Raw genomic sequence first — 12,139 nt, forward strand, 5'->3', positions numbered from 1 at the left:
AGCAAATCTGAGGTGGCAAACCTGTGCATTTGAGTCCAGGACCAGGAGAGCATGCACAGAGCTTTGTCATGGTGTTGCGACTCTGGCTCAAAGAGAAGCAGAGGGCAGCTGAGGGATAATTGTGAGCCATTCTGGAAACCCTAAGGAAACATAGAAGGCCTGGGGTGTGCATGCACTGGTGTGGTGCTGGGTTGTGAGTACACACCTGACTATCTCCAGCCCCATATCAACCCCTCATGTCCCCACCTCCTCCTGTCTGTGATTGGTTCCTCCTTGTGCGTGGTACGGTGAGTGGCAGGAGTGGGTGCTGGTGGAGTGTGTGTCAATCCGGGCATCTAGAGCATCCACAGAGTCACGAGGACGCAAGTGTGTGTGTGGTGTGGCATTCCTGGTCTGCACTGTGCGCAGGCGCCGGCGGGGACGCTAGAGGTCACAACGGTCCACGTGCTGGCCTCCGGCAGTCGCCGCCTGTTTGCTGCGGTGTGAGGTTCAGTGGATGGTTTGAAGCCGCGGGCAGGGAGAGAAGAGCGGTGACCAGGGGCTGTGTGGGAGCGGGGTTCGAGTGGGGAGGAGACTCTCTTCTGGCGCTGCGGGCTAGGCCGTCGGGGTTCCTGTCAGGACCCCCGGATGGCAGCCGTAGGGGAGAAGGCGTCTCGGCCCTCGGCCTGGAGCCACTGGGGTGCGGCTGGCTCTTGGACGGAGCCGCGGGGCGGTGGAGGGGAAAGGATGTCCCTAGGCCGCGTGGGGACCTGGGTCCCCTCAGCGAATGCACCCCGAGAGGAGGGAGGGTCGTGTGGGGACGGGGAGTGGAGACATTGCGTGCGCGCTGATTCTGGGCCTTGGTCCTCCACAGACGCCGCCGGCGGGGGGCGCAGAGGCCTAAGGGCTCCCGAGATCTCCGCTGGCAGTGCGGGTGCCGAACACGTTGTCGCCTGGCTGTTGGCTGCCTTGCCGAGTCCACAGGTCTGGTCCTCACGTGGTTCATCATGTAGAGGAAAGGGATTGCGTGAGAAGTCAGTGTAGGGAAGCAGGATTTAACGGGGGACTGTGGTTATTTCCTCTGCTGCAGGGTTCTGGTTCAGATCATCCAGGTTCTTCTCAGTGTATCCATTGGTGTCAGCAGTGAGCAGAGTAAGTCCGCACATTCAGCCTTGTTCACTTAGCTTTCCCATGCACTTTCATTTGGTGTCATAAAAGAAGGAATGTGTATGTCATGCCCCTGGTGCTATTGAGCCTGTCGCCTGAATTTCAGCTAAGGTCCCCTAAGTCTGGGGACATAATCACTGCTCCCCCATTGGCAGCTTCAAGGAGGATTTTCCATCTCATCTATTTACTTTGTTGCCTCAATGAGGATTATGTTTCAGCACAGCTTGTGGCGTCAAAACCCGGCTTTTGGTGGCTGTGTAGACTTGTGCCTTTTATGTTACGTCATCAGAGAGAAAATATGGTTGTTGGTCCATCATTTTTTCCTTTTTTTCCTGTTTTTCGTGCGTTATGGGCTTCAACATGGCCTGAGCGCTGTCCCTGACCGCTTCAGCTCATGGGTACCACCCTGCCCCTGGGCCTGGGTGCTGTCCCGAGCTCTTCAGCAACCCAAGGCTACCGCCCTACCTTTTGAGCCACAGCACCACTTCCGCCACTTCCCGTTTTCTAAGGTTAATTGGAAATAGGAGTCTCTGCTCCTTTTGTGTCTGCACTGGCTTTGAACAGTGATCCTCAGATCTCAGGCTCATGAGTAGCCCAGGAACAGAGGTGAGAGCCACCGTTCCAGGCAGTTTTGGTCCACCTTTGTTTGAGGCTACGGAGGCTTGGAAAAATTAGCATGACTTTCGTTTTCCAGAAATAAAGAGGGGGAGGGTGTGGGGTCGGGGTAGCCAGGCACCGGTGGCTCACTCCTGTAATCCTCTCTACTCAGGCGCCTGAGATCTGAGGGTCCAGGTTCAAAGCCAGATTGGCCACAAAAGACCAAGAGACTATTATCTCCAATTAATAACCAAAAATGTGGAAGTGGTGCTGCGGATGAAGGGGTAGGGTTGTAGGCTTGAGCTGAAGAGTTCAGGGACAGCACCCAGGCCCAGAGTTCACACCCCAGGACCAACACAAAAGTGAATAAATAAAAAATATATCGAGGCTGGAAGTTTGGCCTAGTGATACAGTGCTTGCCTAGCATGCACGAAGACAGGGGTTCAATTCCTCCATACCACATATATAGAAAAAAGCTGGAAGTGGTGCTCTGGCACAAGGGGCAGAGTGGAGCCTTGAAGAAAAAGCCCAGGTTCAGTGCTCAGTCCCTGAGGTATGGATGACTATATATATATATATTGACACGGGAGGGGGGGGTAGGAGTGTGACCTGCTGTTACAGTGTTTGCCTAGCATACAAAGTCCTGAACTCGATTTCTAGGTACCACATACACAGAAAAAGCCACAAGTGGTGCTGTGGCTCAATTTGTAGAGTGCTAACCTTGAGAAAGTCTGAGGACATTGTCCATGCCATTTTATGCCATGAGTTCAAGCCACAGGACTGGGGCAAAAGAAAACTTCACTTATATGAATTTTTCCTAGCCAGACTCAAAGTAACATAAGTTGCATGGTTTTCCTCATTTTAATCAACAGTATATGTTTAGGACAGGCCCAGCACAGGATATCAATATCTCAAAACTGTATATATAGGACAATATATAATGATGCTAATTGAAATTATCTCCAATACATGGAAACCAAGCATTTTGTTGTTTTTGTGGTTGTTTTTAATATACTGTAAGTAGTTATTTGTTTTTTCTTTTGTTTTTCCCCCTTTGGTCTCAAATATACATTTATCTTATTTGGGGAAGGGAAGGGGAGTAACAAAATGCTGAAAGCAGTAAGAAAGGGTGAAACAATGTAACAGCCATATTCACAAGACATTGAGGTTGGAAATGAGTTATACTACTTGGTGGGGCTATGGGGGGTAATGGAGGGTAGGAAAAGTGGAATAAAATTAAGGGATGGGTAACAATGTTCAATAAGAAATGCACTCATTGCCTTACTTATTTAAATGTATTACCTCTTCACATCACATTTACAACATATTTAAATTAACTTTAAAATACAAGACAATGCCGGGCACGGTGGCTCATGCCCATAATCCTAGCTACTCAGGAGGCTGAGATCTGAGGATCACAGGTCAAAGCCAGCCAGGGCACTAAAGAACGTGAGACTCTTATCTCCAATTAATCACTAGAAAACCAGAAGGGGGACTATGGCTTACGGGGTGGTGTGGTACCCTTGAGCTGAAGAGCTCAGGGACAGTGGTGAAACCCAGAGTTCAAGCACCAAGGACTGACAAAAAAACATACAAGACAAAACACAAAAACCTGGCCTAGGTATTGGTGGCACATCAAAATTGATATAGTACTCCATCCACAAAATCCTAGAGAAAAACAAGAGAGAGCCATGCGAGGTGGATCACACCTGTAATCCTAGGTACTCTGGGACTGGGATCTAAGGATCTTGGTTCTAAGTCAGCACAGGCACTAAAGACCGAGAATCTCTTATCTCCAATTAACCACTAGAAAACCGGTAGTGGGGCTGTTACTCAAAGGGTAGGTCAGGTGCCTTGAGCTGAAGAGGTCAGGGACAGCACCCAGGTCCAGAGTTCAAAGCTCATGACCCACACAAAAAAAGATAAAGATAAACAAGGGAGAGTGAGTGAATAATCCACAATCCAGGACCAACACACATCCAGTGTGCCCTGGGAGTTTGATTCCCCTCTGCCAGCACTGGAAGCCCATTGTCTCCAAGGCAAAACTATAAGACCTTGTTTAAATGTACCCAAACTGTCCAGGTGATGTAGCCACAGAAGTATTCTTCTCTGTTGGTACAAACAATATACAACTTCCCCTGTAATAAAAAAAATTCCCTTACAAAAACCCCCAACCCCCAAACCAAAGACTCATTATTCCCCGTCCTGTTATGTGGTCCTTCATTCTAATTGACAGAAGGAGTGACAGAAATTCCTGGTGTACAAATGTTTGAAAATCCTGAGTTGTAAATTCTCTGCAGTGTGAGGAAGGTAAATGGTGAGGGGTTTGGGGCTGGGGGTATGGATAAGGCTGGTGAGCCTCCACCTGCACAGTCTCCTGCTGTCTGCCAGGGGCACTAGCCGTCCTAACCACCCATCAGATCACAGGCTTTGTAGGGTAGAACAATTGGTCTTCCAGTTGTTTTCAGTAGTATGTACAGATCTAGCACATTGATCAACAGATTGGTTTGTTCATGGGGCCACCAAGCACAGAAAGGGGAATAAGTACTTCTTGGAGAACAGGTTTAAGTGCTAAGTGTGCCTTCCTTGGTCTGCTGCGGGGTCCTGGGGTAAGGCAAACATGATTCTTCAGGTGTCTACTGATGTCAGCACTTGGGCACTTTATCATGCATGGTGCTGCCAGTTAGTGGAGGAGAAATATATGGCCCCAGGTTTTTTGATTCCACTAAGTATTTTATTTTCTCCTGAATCTCAGCTAAAGAATTCTGAAACCAGGAATGTAGTTCCTCCACAATGTATCAGCTTCTGAAAGAGAAGTGAAGATTCTAGTCTTTCTGAGTCTGTGGAGGCCACGTGGCATTATTTAAAGAATGCTGAAGTGTGTAGTTCCTATTGAGTAAGGAGTGACAGGCTGGCATTATGTTTCAGTAGAAGCTCTGGTGTTCAAATGGTGCTTCTCGGAGCTATGGTAACCCACTTCTGTTACCCTAGCAAGTTGTGGAGCAAAATTGCTATTTGTTGAAAGCTAATGAAAGCAAATGAGGGCACAGCCTCAGTCACTCCACAAAAGTGGCTGTGGCTCAAGTGGAGAGATTTTTTTTATATCGATCATCCTTTTATCTTCAGACTCACAGAATGTGTTTGTTTTAGTTTGCTGTTGTTGTTGGTGGTGGTGGTGGTAGTGGTGGTGGTGTGTGTGTGTGCCCGTGTGTGTGTGTGTGTGTGTGTGAGAGAGAGAGAGAGAGAGAGAGAGAGAGAGAGAGAGAGAGAGAGAGAGAGAGAGAGAGAGAGAGATTCTGAGCTTGTATTGAGAGCTTGGTAGAGATATTCTATCCATTCATGCCCATGTCTACCTCTCGGAATATAAATCTCATTTATTACTTTTATATAGTTGTTTTCAAATATCACATGGTATTTCAACTTTCCTTCAACAATTTAATATGATTTAAACCTGTACAAGGAAATGCATGTCTACTATATTCACTCTGATTTTTTTTACCTACTTTGTGATTGTCTTTTTAAGTTCCAAGCATCCTTGTACTATTGTTTCCCTTTTGTATGGATATCTTCCTTTAGATGGTCATTATTGATACATCCTGCTAGAGAAGTTTTGTAAATTTTCTGTCATCTGACAATGTCTTTATTTCTCACAATTCTTGAAGGCTATTTTCCCTGAACCTGGAATTCAGAGTTGACAGTTCTTTACATTTGAAAAGTATACCATTTCCTCACAGACTTTTCTGGATTCAAAGGAGAAATGTATCATATTATCTTTTAAATCATTGTTCCTCTGTAGGAAGATATTTCTCCCTAAATGCCATGAGGAGTTTTTGTGTGTTTGTTTGTTTGATTTGATTTTCAGAGTTTGCTTATGGTGTGTCGTGCTAAGGATATTTGGGGGATTGGCCTGACCTATTTTGTGGTTGTATTTCCAATGGAAATTATTGACCTTTAAACACCCTGGCAGTGCTTATCTGGACTGCATTGTTTGTCTACTACTAGATGTCAGGTTGAAGCCAAGGAGCATGGCACAGTCATGGATGTATTTTACAACTGTAGGCATGATTTAGGAAGTTTCATAATTTATTCATATTGGCCTTTTTTCTCTTTTCCCAGACTTACCATAAACAATTAAGGAACATCCACATTGGAGGTGACTAGAACCTGAGGTTCACTGGCTAGATCGCTTGCTGGTGCTGCAGGATCACCACCTGGAGCATCTGAGGTGGTTAATAATATTTCCTCAAATTTGCGATTAGAAGATGGCCTCCAAGAAAACTCCACTTCCCAAAAGAAGAAAGAGACAAATAGGCAATTCTGAAAAAGTTGAAGAAGCAGAAATTGAAGTATTTGAAGCGGAGAAAATAGTGGACCGGCGTGTAGTAGCAGGCAAGGTAGAATATCTCTTGAAATGGAAGGGATATTCAGATGCTGTTAATAGCTGGGAACCAGAAGAAACTTTAGATTGTCATGACTTAATCAGAGCTTTTACCAATTCTCAGGAAACGAGTTTATCTGCCAGTAAATCTGATGGTAGCATACCAGATGATGAAAGAGATGCTGGTGACACTCCAAGTGGTTTTACTAGGGGTCTTGAGCCTGAACGAATACTTGGTGTCACAGAACATCATGGAGAAATGATGTTCTTCATGAAGTGGAAAAATCTGAGTAAAACTGAGTTGGTTCTGGCAAAAGAGGCTAATGATAGGTGCCCTCAAATTGTAACCGCTTTTTATCGACGGAGGCTGTATTGGCCCCCAGAACCTGAAACACTATAAAAATATCTGTAATAAGCAGTACACATCTAGAACTCTCCTAGCAGAGGATTACAATAGCTAAAACCCTAGATATATAAGGCCATATAGGAGGAGGCCAAATCAATGGAAACAAGAGCTTAATTATGAGGGACTGTTATTCTTAATGTATTATGTCTTTCTCTCTTCTCTCGTGTTTCCCTTTGATTAATCTCACATTGTTACAGTATTCCACTTACTTACCTGGTATATTATGTAGATGTTTACTTGTTTATTTGAAGTAGGAGGGGGGAAATGAGGGGAGGGGCGGGGGGAGGGAAATGGGACAAAAACGTAAGAAGGGATATCAATATATAAGAATTAATACACCTTCTTTCTGGCGAATATGACTGTAACCCCTCTGTACATTAAAAAATTATAAAAAAAGAAGAAAAAATACTGTAAATGTTTAGATACATATGTATTATGTGATATATACATTATGTATCTAGGTAGACAGATTCATAACACATATGTATTTTGTGTGTATATAATATATATTCATTTCAAAATATATATTTGCAATCTGAATCTTGCATTTTGTCTTAATGTTGTGAAGAAGTAAATACATTCTAATAAAATAAACTTGATATGTTGGTTTTGAAAGTAGTATTTGTGGTTAGATATTTTCTGCATCAAATATAATAAGACATTCTGGAGTTTCATTCTGTATTAGAAAAGAATATTTGCGAGATCGGCAGGAGATGGTGGCAGTTCAGTGTGAGTCTTTCTGAGCTCTCACCAAGATACCAGTCCTAGCATTGTAGGCGAAAGTTTATACCCAAAGATCGATCCTAAGTAAGCTTTAGCACCACAGAGATCTCAGTCAGAGAGGAGAAAGGCAGGAAACCAGCACAAGAAGACAGCGTAGACAGGCGCTAGCCGCTCGGAGCCACCTCAGAGACAAAACCTCCCTCCGGAACCTGAGCAGACAGCGCTTCTCGGCAGCGCAGACCTGCCGGCTCCAGACAGAGCCAGACAGAGCCTGTGTGAGCCCAGAGCCGTCACCCGGCCGTGGCGCAGGCCTGCCAGCTTCACGGAACTAGAAAACCCAGCAATTTGAGAGTACCTCCGTGGAGACATTTCCACTTGTCCTCGTGGAATGGCATTGGGAAGGAATCTCCTCCCCCACCAGCTGAGAGCAGCGCCATCTTGACGGCTGGCAAAGAACCTGGCAAACCAACTGGAGCCTGAGAAGTGGTGCTGGCAGCGCCATCATTCAAAAGGACACAGGTTTTCCCAGAGGCAGCTTAGCCGGAAGTCCGCCTTGGGCGCTAGCTGAAGTACCTCCTCCTGGGCGGGGCCACCCTCCTAGCAAACAAAGCCACTGGCTTTTCTTCTGCCCAATCAAGCGAACTGATCAGAAAAACTGCAAAGCCAAATCGCAGGAGAAAAAGACTTTTTAAAGTGTTTGGATCCTGAATTTAGTGGAGACACAAGTTTCCCACCCTGCCCCCTCAAAATAAAACAAATTGAAGAATACCCATCTTTTTTTTACTACCTTTTTTCATTTGCAATTTTATGTGTTCTTATTTTTTTTGCCATTTTACCTCCACCCCGTCTTTTTTTTTAATGTTTTATGATTTTTCTTTCCATTTTTTCAGCTTTCCTTCTGTCATTGTGGTCATTCTTAGAAACATAGTGACAGCACTGGGTAAAGACTCGATACAAATTATACTTTTATTGACACAGTCACCTGCTTTTTAATCTGTCGGTTCTTAATCCTAGTATTTCTTGTTTAAAAACTCCAAATTGCGTGGATTCTCCCTCCACTTTTTTTCTTGTTTTATTTTTAATTTTTAAATTTTTACTTAAAAATGTCATTGATCTCTCCTATATGTACCTCCCTCTTTTCTTTATATATTCTTCTTATTACTCTTCTTACTTTCTATAACTTTTATCTTATTTTTTCTAAATTTTGTACTCAACTATTTTGCCTTTCTATCACCTTAGGTCAGTTATCCTTATGCTATCCCTTTCCATCGTTACTATATTAATGTTACACTCCTACATTACTCTTTTCTTACCTCCCCTCTTGTCTTTCATACTATTTGTCTATCTCTGGTTGTCTGTTCATCCTTCAACTTTTATAATGCATGGGTCTACAGTTGATGGTTGTTGAGCAATACTGTATATCTAGGTGTTCAATTATACTGCAGGTCCAAAGCTACTTAAATACCATAGAGATTGGATTGTGGGGGTTTTGGGTCATAAAACAATGATCGGTTGTGGTGTTAGATTTGTCTGTGAGTGGAGAGAGAGAAAGAGAGAGAGAGAGAGAGAGAGAGAGAGAGAGAGAGAGAGAGAGAGAGAGAGAGAGAGGAGGGGGAAGCACACCATTGTAATAGGGTTCAGTGTGGGAACCTGTAAATGCTAAACCATGAGGTCTAATGAAAACTGGAATGCCATTCTCTTACCATTTAAGCCACAGCTACACTTTGAACTTATTTACTGGTTAGGTGGAAATTAGAGTCTCGTGGACTTTCCTTTGTAGCTGGCTTCAAACTGGGCTTCTCAGATTTCAGCAGCTAGGATAACAGGTATGTGCTATTGATCTGAAATCTGTTTCACAGTTTAATCCATGACAAATATAATAAGCTAGGCACAGATAGCTCATGCCTCTAATCCTAAGTACTCAGGAGACTAAGACATAGAGAACAATGCTTGAAAGATTGCTGGAGCAGAAAAGTCTTCAAGAATCCTATCTCCAATTAACTATCATAAAAGACAGACCAGAGGTGTTGTTCAAGTGCTAGAGTACCAGCCATTAACAAAAAACTGAGAACTTAAGGTCCTACACTTCCCCCTCTCATACACACACACACACACACACACACACACACACAAATACACATTCTCATTCATACACACAAGCAAAATGAAACTTCTAGCAAGATGGCATTGGATTAGCTATATAATCCTAGCTACTTGGAAAGCTGAGATGGGGAGAATTATGGTTCAAGGCAAGCCAGTATAGAAAAGTGCTAGAGAACTCAACTGAGAGCTGCCACCTGCTGGTACACTCCTGTAATTCTAAGTATGATGTGAAGCCTTAAAATAGGCTCATGAAGCTGGGAGCAGCGACTCATGCATGCCTCTTGCCTAGCTACCCAAGACCCTGAAAACTGAGGATCAAGATTCAAAGCCAGCCCAGGCACAAAAGGACCTGAGACTCTTATCTCCAATTAACCCCTAGAAAACAGGAAGTGAGGCTTGGCTCAAGGGTAGGGCAGTAGCCTTGAGCTGAAGAGCTGAGGAACAGCGCCCAGGCTGAGTTCAAGTCCCATGACCCAGCAAAATCTAGAGTCATCACAGCACAAATGCAACCGTGGACAAGAAAAGCCCTGGCAGAGCCAGGACCTAGTGGTTCACACCTGTAATCCTAACAACACAGGAGACTGAGTTCTGAAGATTATAGTTTGAAGATAGCCTGGTCAGGTAAGTCCCTGAGACCTTCATGTTTCCAATTAACTACTAAAATCTGAAAGTGGAGGCATGGCTCAAGTGGGTAGAGCACTAGCATTGCACAGAAAAGCTCAGGGATATGTGGAGGTCTTGAGATCAAGTCCTTTGACTGGCATCACCATCACTATCACCACCATCCATAACAACATCAAAAGGATAACTGACCTAAGGTGATAGAAAGGGCAAAATAGTTTGAGTACAAAATTTAGAAAAAATAAGATAAAAGTTATAGAAAGTAAGAAGAGTAATAAGAAGAATATATAAAGAAAAGAGGGAGGTACATATAGGAGAGATCAATGACATTTTTAAGTAAAAATTTAAAAATTAAAAATAAAACAAGAAAAAAAGTGGAGGGAGAATCCACGCAATTTGGAGTTTTTAAACAAGAAATACTAGGATTAAGAACCGACAGATTAAAAAGCAGGTGACTGTGTCAATAAAAGTATAATTTGTATCGAGTCTTTACCCAGTGCTGTCACTATGTTTCTAAGAATGACCACAATGACAGAAGGAAAGCTGAAAAAATGGAAAGAAAAATCATAAAACATTAAAAAAAAAGACGGGGTGGAGGTAAAATGGCAAAAAAAAATAAGAACACATAAAATTGCAAATGAAAAAAGGTAGTAAAAAAAAAGATGGGTATTCTTCAATTTGTTTTATTTTGAGGGGGCAGGGTGGGAAACTTGTGTCTCCACTAAATTCAGGATCCAAACACTTAAAAAGTCTTTTTCTCCTGCGATTTGGCTTTGCAGTTTTTCTGATCAGTTCGCTTGATTGGGCAGAAGAAAAGCCAGTGGCTTTGTTTGCTAGGAGGGTGGCCCCGCCCAGGAGGAGGTACTTCAGCTAGCGCCCAAGGCGGACTTCCGGCTAAGCTGCCTCTGGGAAAACCTGTGTCCTTTTGAATGATGGCGCTGCCAGCACCACTTCTCAGGCTCCAGTTGGGTTTGCCAGGTTCTTTGCCAGCCGTCAAGATGGCGCTGCTCTCAGCTGGTGGGGGAGGAGATTCCTTCCCAATGCCATTCCACGAGGACAAGTGGAAATGTCTCCACGGAGGTACTCTCAAATTGCTGGGTTTTCTAGTTCCGTGAAGCTGGCAGGCCTGCGCCACGGCCGGGTGACGGCTCTGGGCTCACACAGGCTCTGTCTGGCTCTGTCTGGAGCCGGCAGGTCTGCGCTGCCGAGAAGCGCTGTCTGCTCAGGTTCCGGAGGGAGGTTTTGTCTCTGAGGTGGCTCCGAGCGGCTAGCGCCTGTCTACGCTGTCTTCTTGTGCTGGTTTCCTGCCTTTCTCCTCTCTGACTGAGATCTCTGTGGTGCTAAAGCTTACTTAGGATCGATCTTTGGGTATAAACTTTCGCCTACAATGCTAGGACTGGTATCTTGGTGAGAGCTCAGAAAGACTCACACTGAACTGCCACCATCTCCTGCCGATCTCGCAAATATTCTTTTCTAATACAGAATGAAACTCCAGAATGTCTTATTATATTTGATGCAGAAAATATCTAACCACAAATACTACTTTCAAAACCAACATATCAAGTTTATTTTATTAGAATGTATTTACTTCTTCACAACATTAAGACAAAATGCAAGATTCAAGATTGCAAATATATATTTTGAAATGAATATATATTATATACACACAAAATACATATGTGTTATGAATCTGTCTACCTAGATACATAATGTATATATCACATAATACATATGTATCTAAACATTTACAGTATTTTTTCTTCTTTTTTTATAATTTTTTAATGTACAGAGGGGTTACAGTCATATTCGCCAGAAAGAAGGTGTATTAATTCTTATATATTGATATCCCTTCTTACGTTTTTGTCCCATTTCCCTCCCCCCGCCCCTCCCCTCATTTCCCCCCTCCTACTTCAAATAAACAAGTAAACATCTACATAATATACCAGGTAAGTAAGTGGAATACTGTAACAATGTGAGATTAATCAAAGGGAAACACGAGAGAAGAGAGAAAGACATAATACATTAAGAATAACAGTCCCTCATAATTAAGCTCTTGTTTCCATTGATTTGGCCTCCTCCTATATGGCCTTATATATCTAGGGTTTTAGCTATTGTAATCCTCTGCTAGGAGAGTTCTAGATGTGTACTGCTTATTACAGATATTT

The 12,139-nt window shown here is 43.5% G+C and overlaps 1 long non-coding RNA gene across 2 annotated transcripts; it reads left to right on the forward strand.

The window, feature by feature from the left end:
- The first annotated feature begins 437 nt into the window (after window positions 1–437).
- On the forward strand, window positions 438–6,780 carry LOC150040659 (uncharacterized). 2 transcript variants are annotated; one of them, XR_016533818.1, is made up of 3 exons: window positions 438–530; window positions 1,070–1,131; window positions 5,860–6,780. It is a non-coding gene; the product is annotated as an uncharacterized LOC150040659 (long non-coding RNA). The 2 variants fall into 2 exon arrangements; XR_016533817.1 differs by lacking the exon at window positions 438–530 and adding an exon at window positions 946–963.
- Window positions 6,781–12,139: the final 5,359 nt, after the last annotated feature.

Source organism: Megascapheus bottae, chromosome X, assembly GCF_031878675.1.
Source record: "Megascapheus bottae isolate mThoBot1 chromosome X, mThoBot2.hap1, whole genome shotgun sequence".
Lineage (NCBI taxonomy): Eukaryota > Metazoa > Chordata > Mammalia > Rodentia > Geomyidae > Megascapheus > Megascapheus bottae.